Source organism: Amblyomma americanum, chromosome 10, assembly GCF_052857255.1.
Source record: "Amblyomma americanum isolate KBUSLIRL-KWMA chromosome 10, ASM5285725v1, whole genome shotgun sequence".
Lineage (NCBI taxonomy): Eukaryota > Metazoa > Arthropoda > Arachnida > Ixodida > Ixodidae > Amblyomma > Amblyomma americanum.
In genome coordinates, this window is record NC_135506.1 from 8,746,598 (window position 1) to 8,762,786 (window position 16,189).

At 48.7% G+C, this 16,189-nt stretch overlaps 1 protein-coding gene across 2 annotated transcripts in view; it reads left to right on the forward strand.

Annotated features, from left to right (window-relative positions):
* The first annotated feature begins 6,635 nt into the window (after nt 1-6,635).
* The window catches only part of LKRSDH (lysine ketoglutarate reductase/saccharopine dehydrogenase), a 63,052-nt gene continuing 53,498 nt past the window's right edge, over nt 6,636-16,189 (forward strand). The window contains exon 1 of one of the 2 annotated variants that reach the window (XM_077639320.1): nt 6,636-6,849. The gene's annotated coding sequence lies outside the window, so the exon portion shown is untranslated. The remainder of the gene's footprint in view (nt 6,850-16,189) is intronic. The other variant, XM_077639317.1, reaches the window with a different exon arrangement.

Below are 16,189 nucleotides of genomic sequence, written 5' to 3' on the forward strand. Positions count from 1 at the left end.
TCCTCAGCAGTTAAGACAGCAGCGGTGGCCGTGACCTCAGCATCCGCTTCGCATGCGGGAGATGCGGTGTTCGACGCCCAATGCCGCCAAGTATGCCTCCCGGTCTCCAATGGTACAAGCTTTCCCCTGGCCTGGCGCTCAGCTTTTGTGGGGCGAAATGATTGCGAAACCTGCGCCGTCCGCGGATGACGCGGAGCTATAGTGAAGCCTGATCACGTGGCGGTAGGCCACACCCCCTGAATCCGCGATTTCATCCGTCGTGTGAATGGGCTTTAGGCAGTGGATGGAAGGCACGTAATGACTTTAAGCCTACTCTGATACAATGTTTTCGTCCGATTCCATTCGGCTCTTACCATCCACCCGTCTGAGTGCGTGTACCCTGTAACAGAGATGACACGGGGCAATAATGAAGTACAAAAAAGAAAACAACGAAATGAAGCTCGAGTAAATATCCCCCCCCCCCCCCCCCCCCGAGCCCTAATCTCCCGCTGCATGTATAGGGAATCAAATCACCGTATACACGCAAGCCGTAATAAGGCGTGCCATGACAGAGACATTAGTGCACGAAATTCCTCGCGTTTCCGTTATTCTTGTGTTTTCAGGGATGGTCGTTAGCAAATAGCCCCTAGTATAATCTATATAAAGTCTGTTTTAAAAAATAGAGGCTTGGTGTCTGATAAGAACTGTGCTGCCATAGTCGTGCAAGCGCTCCACTACATAACGTGCATACTAGCTATCTCCACGCTTTCTCTGTATTGCTCGCTCCAGAAAACTCGCGCATTGACACCGCCTCTTTACCTCTGTTATCTTATCAGCAGGAAAACGCCCATGTAACAGTGTTAAGATAAATTTCTGCAGCAAAACACTGACCACTACGTGTTAGTCTGCTAGCGAACAAACTCACTCTACAGAGCAAACGGTGCCGTTCGCGCGCCGATCCACACAGACTATAGTTAGCGGCGCTGATTTTGTGAAAATCCCCACATACACGACTAAAATAGGAATATGTATAGGGCTCTTAGGTCGTACCAGTTGCGAAACTCGCTTCAAAAAGTGATTAACTTCAGTAGCCACTACCGTGCTAGCCACTCTCCGCGGGTGCTTGTGGATGGTGGCGCCATCTGGAAGCGGGAAATAAAGCTGCTGCCGTATGTCGTAATTGTTTCTGAAAATTTTTTTGCTTCGTTTTCTGTTAGTTTGTCTGTCGGATTCTTATATTCATGGTAGGTAATGGCGCAAGAAAAGTCTTAGGACGAGGCACCACAAGCGCGAGGGCTAACTGATTGTCTGTGGTAGAGTGCAGTCTCCCTTGATTCTGGGGAGAAGAGCCTTCGGGGCCGATAAACGTCAGGTTGTGATGGTGTCATCATTGTGCCTACTCAGTCAGTCGCCACGGCACAGCACTCGGAGCGGGAAGGTCCTTCCCTGCCACTCTTCCTTGAGTGAACTGCTCTGACTGCATGTGGCGTAGATGGATCTGGCCAGACGGTCGAAACTAGATTGACACATTGTCATCTTTTCTTTATGCATGAAATGTAAAATGAAGAGTCGGACGGATGGGCGGACCGCTTCAGGCCGGGCCAGGGAGGACCAGAATGCAACCGTTTAATGCATTTCGTGTCTTCATGCCTGAAAACTGAAAATACGTCCTGCCGAGTATAATCTGGTGATTGGTTTAACAGAAAGTTTTACTCAGCAATGGGTAAAGAGTTCTCTACTGCGACCAGCGTGCGGGCGAAATCGTGGAATATTTTCGTGCGTGAGCCTCTCAAACATCGCACTGTACGATAAAAAAAGTCTGTTATCTAGCTCGCGCTTAGAAAATTTGTTTCGTTAACCTCGTGAGCGCAGAACTGCAAAACTCTTACTGGTTGCTGAGTAAAAAGTTCTGTTAAACCAAAGACAGACAGACAGACAGACAGACAGACAGACAGACAGACAGACAGACAGACAGACAGACAGACAGACAGACAGACAGACAGACAGACAGACAGACAGACAGACAGACAGACAGACAGACAGACAGACAGACAGACAGACAGACAGACAGACAGACAGACAGACAGACAGACAGACAGACAGACAGACAGACAGACAGACAGACAGACAGACAGACAGACAGACAGACAGACAGACAGACAGACAGACAGACAGACAGACAGACAGACAGACAGACAGACAGGCGGAGGGACAGACTAACATACAGAAAAAAATTGGCGGTGGTTTAGCTCTGGTTAAACATGGAGTGACGCGATAGCTACAGCTGCCCGGGTGGAACTTGCTCAGTTGAATTGTAAAGTCAGCTCTTTCGCTGCTCCATTTCGCTGGGCGTTCCTTCTTCATCTTCGTCCCACTTGACACGGCGCATGCGCACAACTGTTGCAGCTCGGTTTCGCCGGGGCACCGCGCCGCCAGCAGCAGCAGCTGCTCTGCACTACGTGACCAACCAAGTGACAGCGTGGCAGCGCAGTCACGGGTGGCGGCGCCGCCACGCTGAAGGCTCGAAATGCTACCGTAATGTGCTACAAAACTATTTCTGCAAGTTAGTTTTAGACCCTGCTGGGTTCCTGGGCCACTGCGCGGTCCCGCACGTCATCATGCAGGTTATATATGTCGGGACATGACGTCGGCGGCCCGAGTCACCGCAGCAAGCTGCGATGTCGGGTCTGCAGGCGTGAGCAGGACCTCCCAGTCCTCCCTGCAAACCACGTTAAGCCAATGAGCAGATTATACTCGGGAGGAAGATTTTTTTGTATTCTGTCGTAGCGATAGCTACATTCGGTAGCATTTCGAGCCTTCAGCGTGGCTGTGGCACGTGACGGTGGCGGCCGAGTGGAACTCACTCAGCCGAGTTGCAAAGTCAGTCTTTCACCGCTCCGTTTCGCTGGGCGTTCCTTCTTCATCTTCGTCCCTCTTGACACGGCGCAGGCTCACAGCTGTGGCAGCTGTGTGCGCCGCGCCGCCGGCAGCAGCAGCTGCTCCACACCACGTGACCAACCATGTGAACAACGGCCGCACCACGTGACCAACCACGTGACCAACGGCGCCGCCACGGGCCACGGCGCTGCCACACTGAAGGCTCGAAATGCCGGCGCAATGTAGCTATCGCTACATAAGGGGCAGGGTTTTAACGGGATTAAACCAAGTAGACGTGCGAAAGCATGTGTTTATCCTGGTTGGCTCATGGTTTTGCTTCGTGTTTAGCTTAGCACGAGGCGTGACGGGCTGCGGCAATTGCATAGTGCCCTCGTGCAGTGGCCAGCGAAGCTGATCTGTTCACACCACCGCGCCGCGTTCTAAACCCACTCGCGGCTATATTTATTTTATTTCCTCAGATTGGTGAGAAGCACTGGTGCACGTGGTGCGCGTGCACGTCCTTCATCTGCTCGAACGATTGCCAACTGAATGGCTATAGAGGCAACGCAGAAATATGTTTCATTTTCCGAGAATCCGTGTCCCGCAAACTTTTGTTCCTTACGGTACCTGGCCACGTCGGTATGACGTTAGGTTGAGCATGCGATCCAGGTGAGCTTGGGAGAAATACATGAACGAGAGGAAGAGTGATAGACCAAGAATATACACTCGAAGAACTCACGGCACGGGCCCTTATACATGTCATCATCCTCATTATCATCAGCCTGTCTACAACCACTGCAGGGCAAATGCCTCGCCCATGTCTCTCCAATTAACCCTGACTTTGCCTGCTGCGTCCACCCTATGCCCGCGAACTTCTTAATCTAGGCCGCCCACCTAACCTTCTGCCGCCCCCTGCTACGCTTGCCTTCTCTTGGAATCTACTCCGTTACCCTTAAGGACCAGCGGTTGTCTTGCCTTCGCATTACATGCCCTGCCCAAGCCCATTTCTTCCTCTTGATTTCGACTAGGATGTCATTAACCCGCGTTCGTTCCCTCACCCACTCTGCCCACTTCCGGTCTCTTAACGTTACACCTAACATTTTTCTTTGCATGGCTCACTGCGTTGTCCTTACCTAAGCTGAACCCTTTTCATTATTATCCACGTTTCTGCCACGTAGGTGAGCACTGGTTAGATACAGCTGTTGTATACTTTTCTCTTCCTGGATATTGGTAACCTGCCATTCATGATTTCAGAGAACATGCCATATGCGCTCCACTCCATTCTTATTCTTCCAGTTATTTCCCTCTCATGACCCGGATCAGCTTTCACTACCTAAAAAAAATGTATGCGCTTCCAACGAAAAAGTACATTATTTCGTTAAGCATAGGATGATCCAGGCGTAGCAAGGACTAGGCTGCTTTGTGTCTTTTTTTTTTTAGCGCGAAAGGACTAAACACTGTTCGAACCGAAATTTTTCAGTGAAGCCTGACCTCAAGGGTGACCTTACTTAATGCGGTTCCAACCGAGAATCTTGCGTGAAGCTTGACTTTGATGGTGGACTTGTCCAACCTGGATAAATAAAACAAATATAGCGGCGAGTGGGTTTCGAACTCGGCGCGGCGGCGCGAACCGATCGGCTTCGCTGGCCACTGCACGTGGGCACTACGCAATCGCCGCAGCCTATCACGCCTGGTGCTAAGTTAAACACGAAGCAAAACCATGAGCCAACCAGGCTAATCACATGCTTTCTCACATCTACTCGGTTTAACCCCGTTAAAACTCTACCCCCTTTTTTATAGGGTGAACGATGGGAAGAGAGGAATTAGGAGGGCGAATTCGATCGGCGGCACCTTTCGTACAGCTGCTCAACTTCGGAACACACAACTATACAAGGGCACTGTGCTCCTCTGTACAGTACCAGATGTATGGTGGAGTCATTGCAAGCTCTCCTGTAAATGGGAGGCAGCGGGGTCAATGACCCAGCTGCCGGTGGCAATGCTGGCCAGGTTGGCACTGCGCACTCGGTCGGAGCGGGAAGATCCTTCCTTCCCTGCCGTTGAGTGGGCTGCTCTGACTGCATGCGGCGGAGATGGACCTGGCCAGACGGTCTAAACTAGATCGACACATCGCCATCTTTTTTTCAATGCATGAAATGTATTTTATAGTTACTCATTCCCCTTTTGTATTCATTTTATATTGTCAGCAGTTAGAGACTAGTGCAGAGGTAGCGTCGTTCGCTCGAAATGGCGTCATCATCATCACGTCACCCGTCAAGCCCCTTACGCATAGGTGCAAATAAGAGGTTCACTGAGGAAGGCTCGAGGCGACATGGTAGTAGCGCGTCGTCTCCGAGTTGATGCGGGAAAGGCAAAATTGCGTCTCGATGTGGTGGAACCAAACTTGCGGGTTCTGTGGCCAAAAGGGGGGGGGGGGGGGGGGAGGCGAACCTGCAGCTACGAGACGTCCTGCGGACGTGAGTCCTGTTCCGTGGATGCTGCGGGATCGGTCATTGCTCGTCCTAGGTCGCCAGTGGTAGGCTTAACGCCTCAGGAGCGAAATAACAAGACCACTGCTACGAACCGACACGAGAACAGAACTGCGAGCCATGGCTGCACGAGCCACGGCCAGGGCGCTATTCGTGTTCCCGACGCCGCCCAAGAGAGGACGCTACAAGCATATAGGCACATGCGTGGTCGGACGGATGGGCGGACGCTTCAGACCGGGCAAGAGAGGACCAAAATGCAACCGTGTAGTGCCTTTCGTGCTTTCGTGCATTGAAATAGTGTGCAAAAAATATTCCTCCCGAGTAGAATCTAGTCATTGGTTTAACGGAACTTTTTACTGAGCAATGGGTAAAAGTTCTGCGCCCAAGAGGTTCACGAAACAATGTTTCTAAGCGCGAGCTATCTTATATAAGATACTTTTTTATCGTACAATGCGATGTTTGAGAGGCTTGCGCACGAAAGGACTTTACGATCTCGCCCGCGCGCTGGTCGCGGTAGTTAGGAACGCAATAACCAGTCGCTTTTTGTACGCTCGAAAAGAAGGAGGCTGAGGCCAAGGACACATTTCTCTCCTAAGAAGAAAACATTGCTCTCACAGCCGCCGCGGTGGCTGAGTGGTTATGGCGCTCGACTGCCGGCCCGAAAGACGCGGGTTCGATCCCGGCCGCGGCGGTCGAATTTCCATGGAGGCGAAATTCTAGAGGCCCCTGTACTGTGCGATGCCAGTGCACATTAAAGAACCTCAGGTGGTCGAAATTTCCGGAGCCCTTCACTACGGCGTCCCTCGTAGCCTGAGTTGCTTTGGGACGTTAAACCCCCATGAACCAAACCATAAAACATATTGCTCTAAGATTGAGGGTACTGACATAACTTCTTCGTTAAAAATAGAACACAGGACAAGTGCTGTCCTGCGTGCAGCGCTTGTCCTGTATTCACGTGTCTCTCTTTCGTCCTTGTTGCTTCGCACTGCCTGTTTCCATGACTACCTAAGCTGTTCCTCGGGCAGACCGCGGATTAAGTAACGACGCACTGGGTTTCATAACCCACAGGCTCGCTCTAAATCTCTTCCACCGACCATGTAATATCACTTACTATCCTGCCTTCTTCAGTACTCACTGAAAGATAACGAAGCGTGTTGCACACAGTTTCAACGACGCAGCTGTGAGGGAGAGGCCTAAAGGAGTGGACAGATAACTGGAGTCAGGGGAGAGGGAAGTGAGGTGGGGGGAGAGGGCGGCACGAGTGGTGGTCGGGGGTACACTCAATTGTCTCGCCGCGAGTCTGCGGCCCGAGAGGAATTCCGCCGCCGCGGAGGTTATCGGACCGCGACGTCCGCCACATCAGAGGACGAGTCGCCGCCGTGGCCGGGTGCTCGCATTTCAGCGTCGCCGCCGTACCGTGCTGGGAACGCCGCGTTGCGGCTGCCTACGCAGGGATCGTCGCTCGACAGCCGCCGTCTCGGGCCCTGTCAGGGGCACACCGCTGCAGGTGAGTGCGCAGCACTATATAGGCATGGAACGCTTGCTACAGCTGCCATTGAGGGATTTATTACTTCTTCTTCGCAGGAAAAAACATTCTCGAGTTTGTGCGCCAGCTTTTCGAGGCACAACTAACTTTGATAAAAGTGGAGGGCGAAAAAAAAAAAAAAAAGATGCCGCCACCGTCTGGAAGACGTTGAAGTTGGTTTACTGGAATTGATATGAATGAGATTAAAGTGAGGTACACCAATGGAAATGCGCATTTGACATCTTGGATTTATATGTGACGTAACAAATCAATCACCAATTGGATATATCAGCGACGTCACCAATCGATCACCAATTGGGTTGCTATAACGATTTACTGTGGGGGCCGCCAACTTTAATCTCGCGGACTTCGAAAATTTCACGCCGAAGGGAGGTGGTAGCAGACCCCAAGAAATCGAGAAACGTGATGGGTAAGAGCTAACGCTCTTAAAAGCTGATTTGAGTAACAGTAAAGACCACGATTGTGTTAAATACACACTGCATGCATTGCCGGGTAAGTTGTACGATAGGTTACACATGTTAACCGAGTGGGCTAGGCGTAGGAGGAAGACGAATAAAAGGAACAAGTTTGCGTTTACCTACTTATTTCTCTTGGAGCTTCTGTGCTTGGACGCAGCAACATAAGTGTGCAGTCCGATATACAAAATTTTTTGTAAGTATCGAAACGGCTCCCACCATATTTATGTCTTTCCTATTTTTATGTCAGCTCATGCACAAAATTTATTCGTTTTCAAACCATCCAGTGCCGTCAACATAATGCCTTGTTCCGATATTCAGTCATCCATTTCACAGGAACGAATTTCTTACTAATTTTAATCATCCTGCCTTCATTCAAATATTATTGTAAAAAACGCTTTTGAGCATCTGTCAGTCGTCGCTTGTGTCTTTGCCAAACCACCGCAGTGGGCATGCGCCATTTATCTCTTGAGATCAACAGCATCTTAAGCTTCTGTGAGTGTTATGTGAAAATGGCTTTCTGCAGCAGTAGCTCCGAGTGTATGGCCGGTGTTTCTGCATTTTCTTCTTCGACAAAACTTGTGTCAAAATTGTGTCAAAACTTGATGCCAACTCTTCGCCGAAAACTGACTGTCGTCACCAAGCCCGCTTCAAACAGGCCCGTTTTTAATGTGGCAGCGCGGTTATCTACACCCTCGTGGTAGAAACGTTAAACTCGTGAATGGTTACGCAATTTAAATTATGGCAGTTCGTTGTAAGCCAAAACTGGAAGTGTGCCAGTTAAGCGTAATTAAACATGCCATCTATCACCTCTATCTTTCATCCAAGTACGTGGAGGCATGAGAGCGTAGTTGGCTAACATTGAACGGCAGGTAATTCGTACAAGTTGCCCCGGATTTTCTTTAGGTTCGCATTTAGCGCCGGAAGCGCACGATAAGCTCCCAGCTCTTCCACGATTGTGGATGCTATATAGAAAAAGCATTTTATGCTGCCCATTTCGTCTCAGTATTTAAACTGACCGGTGAGATTCCGCTCAACTGCGCCTGAAAGAATGTCTAAGACCACTATGTTCACTACATCGTTTCCAAATCGACACATTGTCTTCTAGTACAGTGGCTGTCACGTGAATACGCTTCCTGAACGGCGCTCAGAAGCGAATGTGGAATGCCGGATGCCGCAAGTACACCGGAGAGCTCAGGTTGCGGTGTTGGACATCTGCTTTCTTATATCGAATTGCGAGCGCTCACATAATCTATACTACTACATTTGGGACATGTGTCCCTCAACGGATCATCTTTGGACATCTGCCTTCTTATATCGGATTGCGAGCGCTCGCATAATCTATACTACTACATTTGGGACATGTGTCCCTCAACGGATCATCTTTGGACATCTGCCTTCTTATATCGGATTGCGAGCGCTCGCATAATCTATACTACTACATTTGGGACATGTGTCCCTCAACGGATCATCCCACGTTGCTCATTGTACATGTTCAGTCATCACACAGCTCCTAAACACAGCAAAAAACCGTGCCGTGCCAAAAGCACCAGACAAACTCTCAGACGCCGCCTTGAATAGAAGCCAAGAGGTGGTGTTTGTTGCTGTGTTACAACACGTCCAGGAACCCTATAGAAGCAGCGGTTCAACCGGGCAGTAAATGTCGCCCGCCACTGGAGTAGATAGGCACCCAAGTATACGTTCCACGGTTTTACTGCCTCCACGTGTTGTCTGCTCCAAGAGCCGCGCACGAGAACGTTGGCAAGCATGAAGCCATAGCCATCATCATCATCATCTAGGTTTAGTACGCCGCAGGACCAAGGCTTCTTCCAGGCACCTCCGCATGCCTCTGTTCTGTGTCACCTGATACCACACGATGCCGCCCAGCTCCCTTATCCAGAAGATATTACGTGTACTATCACCGTACTCTACGTGGCAAGATTATTGTGCGACTCATTTCTCTTGTTGTCGGGATTAGTGCGAAGCAACGTATCGTCAAAGCTTCCCCATAAAAAAGGCCAAGGATTTTAGGCACAACTGATTTTATTCTCTTGAATTGCTTAATCATGTAATTTTTTTCTCACAGAGGGTAACAGCGTCATGTATTATACACAGTAGAAATCCCATATTCATTATGTTAATCATTGTGGCTTAATACTAATTAGCGTGAAACTACCGCAGCTAGCGAGACACGTATGTATGATCATTCTTAACACCGCGGGTCGCTGCAATGAACTTGACGCGAAGAACTTGCAGTGGCATTTTAGTGATGTCATTTTCAGAAACACCCTCATAAGACCGGTGAATCGTCCCCGTGGTTCGTTTTACCCCATTAATAAGCCACACAGAGCCGTCCTAATAAATTAGCTGTATCAATCAATTAATTTCCATAGCGCTTGTTTGCATCTAAGCTTCCCTCGCCTTTCCATACTGAACTATCTCACGATCGTGTAAAGTAGAACTCAAACACGGGTACCTATATGTGCCGTCGACCATTTCGCTAAAATTCGTCGTACAAACAGTCTCTTTGCGTCCTTTAAAAGTGATGGTCGGTATTTTTAACCCTGTTACTCTGCAGGCTTAAACAACCTGCTAAAGCGCACGTAGGCGTAAGCTTGTGAAGAGCCGTTGTGTCGTCGGGTACAACGTCTCCTTGTCAATTTGAGCAAAGAGGTACACCTCTCAACAGCCGACCGAAACATCCGCAGGCTTGGAGCACCGCCAGGTGTGAACTTCTGTCGATGCATCTGCCCTTGCGCAGCAAGAAGTCATTTGTGACGTCACGTCCCAGCGGGAGTCTCTTTCTGAGCATTGCCTCCCGTTGATCGATACACGAGGGGGCTCGATCGTTACTCCAACACTGGGAGAGGAGGAGAGGTTGTTACAGGAGGCTAGCCTGTGCCCTTCACACGGGAAAGTGTAACAAAGGGACTGAATCAACTTTTGCCATATCAGTTTATTCAGCACAAAAGCGCTTTCACTGTGATGCTGAAGGAGGTTGCAGAGCCAAGAGCTGAAGAGGGTACCTCCTGTTAAACAAACACAGAACAGTATAAATAAAAGTAACAGCGGAACAAACAGTCACGAAAATTGCTTTTACAAGCACAAGATAAAGTAAAAAATACGGATCAAACAGGCAGTTCAGTGGTTGAATAAGAAATGCAGCAGTTAAATAATTAAGCAGTTAAAACTATAAAGAGAAACAAAATATGCCCACCTCGAAGGAGGAGACCATATATTATCCAGCAGTGAACGGGACATTACTTAAGTGTCACTGGAGGAATAACGAAGACTACATTCGAAAGGAGATATTGTTTAATGCATTGGTTAATGGCAATAAATTTCACAAACGTATATAGCCGCAAATGAATCCCTAATTTACGCTATACTTTGTTGGGGCCTTCTCTAATAAGCACTTTCTGCGGCCTGAGAAAAGAGAGCGAAACTAAGGGGAACAAACTCGTTATTCTTAATTACTGGAATGGGAAGAGCATAGTGCCAAGAGAATGGAGTACCGTGCACGACAGTGGAAGGCGTTATAAGAGCGAAGTAACGATGTGTCATTAGATGCGAAGTTACTGGAAGTAAATAATGCTCATAGGTTGACACTGTGTGCATTGTTGTGTGGATAAATGTGTCACGTGAGCGATCTCCACAGAAGAAATGTAATGGTTAATATTCCATACAGAACAGATTACGGCTACGGAGGTGAGAAGCATTGTATTGAAACGGCAAAGGTAGAAGCCGCTGTCCTGACCTGAGGTCACTGGGTATTAGAGGTCTGATGTTGTGGAAGCTCCTGGTGCCTTGTGTTCGAAGATGTCTGCGATATGCGCATTTAACGAGGCTTCTCACCTGGCCGGCGAGTTGGCTGCGACCTACTGGAAAGGCAAGAGTATTACAGCAGTGAATCGACCAGTACGTTTCTTTCCTCAGTGCAATGCACCACGCGAAGGTGAGTCCCCGATACCAAGCGAACATATCGTATCACCCCGTGCAAAGGAAATCGAAAAACGAAAGAATCAATGCACATTTCCATTTCACGAACCACTGAAAAGTCGCCCTCAAGAGGCCTCTTCTCTCAGTAGAGAAAGCTTGCAAATATTTAAGGAGACGAACTTATAACTAAAGCAGTTTGTCATGCACGAAGCAAAGTGAACAAAAAAAGGGTGACCAGAAATGAAGGGAGCTCTTTATTTGTACCCCCTCAAGAAAGCAGCGTTAAAAGTTTGCTTGCTTTGTTTCTGATTGAGTAGTTTTGATTTTGTTCAAACATTGCTTGAAGGCTGGAGGTACTGCCTTGCAAGGCACTGAGAAAGAAATGTAAGATAATCAGTGCGATCATTACCACGTTCCTGCTGCTATAGGGACAAAGCATGTTACCACACACGTCCATTCCTTTGCTCTCCAACACGCTGATAGGGCACCTGCGATGCCCGGTAGCTCTTACTGAAGCCCTGTCGCCCTCGTCTAGTGGCACTTAAGCCGGATATGTGTTTTTCCTCGAAAGGACGTTCAGTATCGCGTGCCTGATCGTCCAGAGTCCACAAGTCTGTCCTTGCTATCATCTGTACGCATTTTTCCGCAAGTGAGGGGAATTGAACAAAAAAGAAAATGGGAGAGAAGGAAGGAGGGGGAGGCCTGCTGTTAAATGAGCTGATATTACTCACTAAAAGGACCGTCACTATACAACAGCGGTGGTGGTGGTGAAAGGCATTTATTCATCTATATGTACAGAGAGATGCTCGGGGAGAGGCCCCTTGTGGGTCTCGCCCCCTTACAGTACAAGGCGGAGTCCCTCATTCCGGGATTCCGTTGGTCCTGACCGCTGCGCAGGTCCGCGAACCAAGGCCTGTTGGGCCGATAGTTCCTGGCAGCCGAGCAGAGCCGCCTCCCAATCCTCTCGGGTAGGGGAAGGGGTGATTGGGGGGAGAGAAGGATTTTGCCTGCATGCCCAAACCATGGGAAAGGTGTCGGGTACCTCCCCACAGAATGAGCAGCGGCCGTCAAAAGAAGAGTCAAAGTGCTTGAGAACCGCCGGGCACAGCAGGGCGTTTGTTAAGAGCCTAAGGAGAGTTCGTTCGCCAGCTTTACCCACTCCCTTCATAGGAACCGGGTAGCGCCGGTGTTCGGCACGATAGTGCTCAGTAATGTCTTTAAAAGAAAGAAGAGGGCTGTGGTCTGGGGTAAGGAACGCCTGGTGCGTGGTAAGTGAGTGCGCGGGCTGCCTCATGGGCGGCTTCGTTACCTGGCATGCCTTGGTGGCCGGGGACCCATGTGATTGAGCGATGAGTTGGATTGCAGTAGCGAGTACTGCGATCCAATTTTGTGCCTAATTTCTTCTTCATCCTTATCATCCGCACTATCATCAGCAGCCATGTTTGCGTCACCCGCAGGGCAAAGAACTCTATCGGTGATTTTCCTACACGTCCGGGACATACCCTAGGCAGGGCGTACACACCACCTTGTTTTTCTGAAGGCACCACCTTAATTTGTGACGATTTGTGACGATTTTTTTACGCTGATAAATACCAAAGAGGGCTCTACCCTGTGAGCCCTCCCTAGACCCCCCCCCCCTCCCTAATTTCATTTCCTGGAAAAACCCCTGAACTCTATGAATCAGAGCTTGCTGTGCTTTTCCTATCCAGGAAGACTTTCTAGTCTCATCTGTCTACCTGACATTCGGCCACTACCACCCAAGTTTGCCAGACAAACCTGATCGCTGGAAGCCGCGCATATACTGTCTTGTTCAAGAGTTTATGACAGCGACAGTTATGTGCCACAAGCAAAAGCGCCTTCCCAATTGCGGCTTTGAACAGCCTCTCACCCGTCCCAAGCTTGTCTTTCGACTAGGAAAGAAAACTGCTTCGGCGGCGCGCTACCGTTGGGGTTTTTTTCGGCACATGCTAAGCCGGAGTCAATCCGCCGAGGTGGCTCGGAAGATCGCGTCGCACGATGCGCTTGTCTTATCAGGCGGCGCCGATAAGATGTCTAGTGTGTTACCTTCCCTTTCGAGCATTGGTCAATGCGCGCAACATCGCATATCTCAAGCGCCTCTCAAGGTTCGCGTCTATCGGCTCGACCATACACCATAGAAAAACATGTTGTTCAGGGAATAGATAACACAGCAGGTAGAACAAAAAAAAGTAATTTTGTGCCAATTCATTGCTTCCTGATCTGGGACGGGATTCGCAAAACCTCTCTCATGTGAGAGCACTTCGTAACTGAGTGCGACTTAACGATCGCGACAACTGGGAACACAAGCACTATGCAGACTTGACATCTACGAGGGGTGTTCTGTAAATTTTCCGAACCGGGTTGAATATTTTCTTGTGAAGTGGGTGCAGCTGAAGAATATTTTGTGCTCGAACGAAAGTCTGGAACATGCTCCTCCGCAGAAACCGGTCGTTTTTTAATGTAGCCCCCAATAACGGCCGTGCAGACTTCCTATGGATGCAACTATATATAGTCCCCGCAGACAGTCATAAATTACTGAGGGGGACCGCTGATATCAACGTGCATTACAATGACGTCATCTATGGTACAAACAAAGTGCGCGCCGCTTGTTTGTACAGCGTTTGTCAAAAGTAAATATTCCAAGGTATTTGCCTGCAAGACACATGGTGGCGCCCTTTCGACTTTCGTGGAGGCCTTAATGTGTCAAAGGGGCGGGGACTAGGGTTCTCACCTTCAGGAGAATTGAAACGCTGGCGATGCCTACGGAGGCACACGGCATGACCCAGAAGCGAATCTCCTTGGGTTCTTTACTCTTGGAAAAGGGTGCGCTTGCATTATGGCTGAATGTAAGGCGGTTGAGAAACCAACCGGGCTCATTCTTCTATTTGGCATGCCGACTGTGGCGCACCGGCGCAGGAACTGCATCGTCGCTTAAGGACTACAGCGATGAGGGATACGACTCTGGGAATGAGGGCGTTCCAAGACCGCACCTCAATCTGGCATCTGTAAATTCCCTGACCTTTCTGTAGCTGAAAGCGCTGTCTGTATTCTTCGCTGCAAAAACGCGCAAGGACGAGTACTCAATGCCGTTTAGAACAATCGTAAGTGAGAAGGGATCATGGCAGCTTCTGATAAGCCAGTATTTACTGAAGCACCTCAATGCTTTACAACTTGAAGACCCCTTTTATACTAAGAACTCGACTGATGTAGTAGCCTTCTTCAATTCCAATGACCATATCAGCTACGCCTTTTCTGTAGATGTTGAGGATTTGTTTTATTCATTGCCGCATCAAGGGTTGTTTGTAGCTGTCCGAGATTGCATTGAAAGAAGTGGGATAATAGGCTTTCAAAACTCAGCTGGGCTATCAGCAGATAGCTTCATTTCTTTGCCCGAATTTTATTTGAAAGCCACCTTCATATCTTTTAAAGACAACTTTTATATTCAACGACAAGGAATTCGTGTTGGTTCTTGCGTCGCCCCTGTTCTTAGTAACATATTTCTAGCCGCCATTGACCGCTCCCTAAATGACGAGTTTGCTAATCTGGGAGTACTGAAGTGTTTTAGATATGTTGACGATTTTTTGATTGTTTTATCCAAACAAATAACATTGACCCACACTGACTCAGTGAGTAGAATTTCAACTGTCTTTAGACAGTATGGACGAAGCTTGACCTTTACTCATGAACTTCCTTCTAATGGGTCGTTGCAGTTTCTAGATATTAACCTTAACGTCGGCTTACAACATGCCTGCTGGCACTACGCGCCACGAGCAAAGAAAGAGCTACTGCCGTATGATTCCGTGCACTCGAAGATAGTCAAGAGAGCAATTGCAAGCTCGTGCCTGGAATCTGCTCTCACCAAGTCATGCCCGCATGCAATGCATATCAGCTTTAATAACCAAATTGAAAGGCTGCTTTCAGCCGGCTTCCCCTGCAACGTCATAACAGCTGTGGCCGAGAATCTTCTTAGGAAGATAAAATGAAGAGATCAAGGTAGCGCGAATGAGACGCTGCCAAAAAAGAAGATCGTGGTGGTGCCATATCTACAAAAAGTGGCGCACAATGTAAAAAAAAGTGGCCAAGAGGCATGGTGTCCCTGTCGTATTTTCTGCCCCACAGAAACTCGAGGCACTGGATGCGGCATAAAACATGCTGAAACGTTTGTCAAATGTGCCACGGGTGTGGTTTATGAAATCCCACTCAAGTGTGGAGGCGCCTACGTGGGACAAACATGCCGTTGCGTGAAAAAACGCGCAAGGGAACATGCCCGATCAATTCGAGATAAAGAAGGAGCGAATTTACCCGCTCATTGCCTTGCCTGCAGTGGATGCGAGCCTCTGTTTAAGGAGATAAAAATTCTAGGAAAAAGTAAAAACAAAACAGCGCGAGAGCTTTTGGAGGCCTGCCACATAAAAGAAAGCGGCGATAAATGTATAAGCGACACTACTGTCAAATTGTACAAGAAGGAGAAGCATTTTCTGTGCACATGTTGTTGATCAGGAGATGACTGGCTGTACCCCCCTTCCCCCCTCTCTCATTCCCCTTGTTATTTTTGCTGTGATTCTGCATATATAAGGCACCTTCGCTCAAATAAACTCAGTTGATAGTTTGCGCTCTTTCCGTCTTCTTGGCTCTTTCCTGTGTTTGTCTCTTTTGAATGCGCAACGTGGTTCTTCAAAGGCGGAAATCTGGCCACAGGGTTGTGGGCAACTTGCCCACCATTACATGGTGGCAACGAAATAAGTTCAATGCAATCGCTTCATTTGCTCGGTACATTAGGTGCCTTGTACTTGCTTATACTTGAGTAATTCGAGTATCTTTAACTCCGTGTTTGGCTCACGGCACAATCTGTTGGTTCTCCACCATAAAAACCAACATATTACATACCT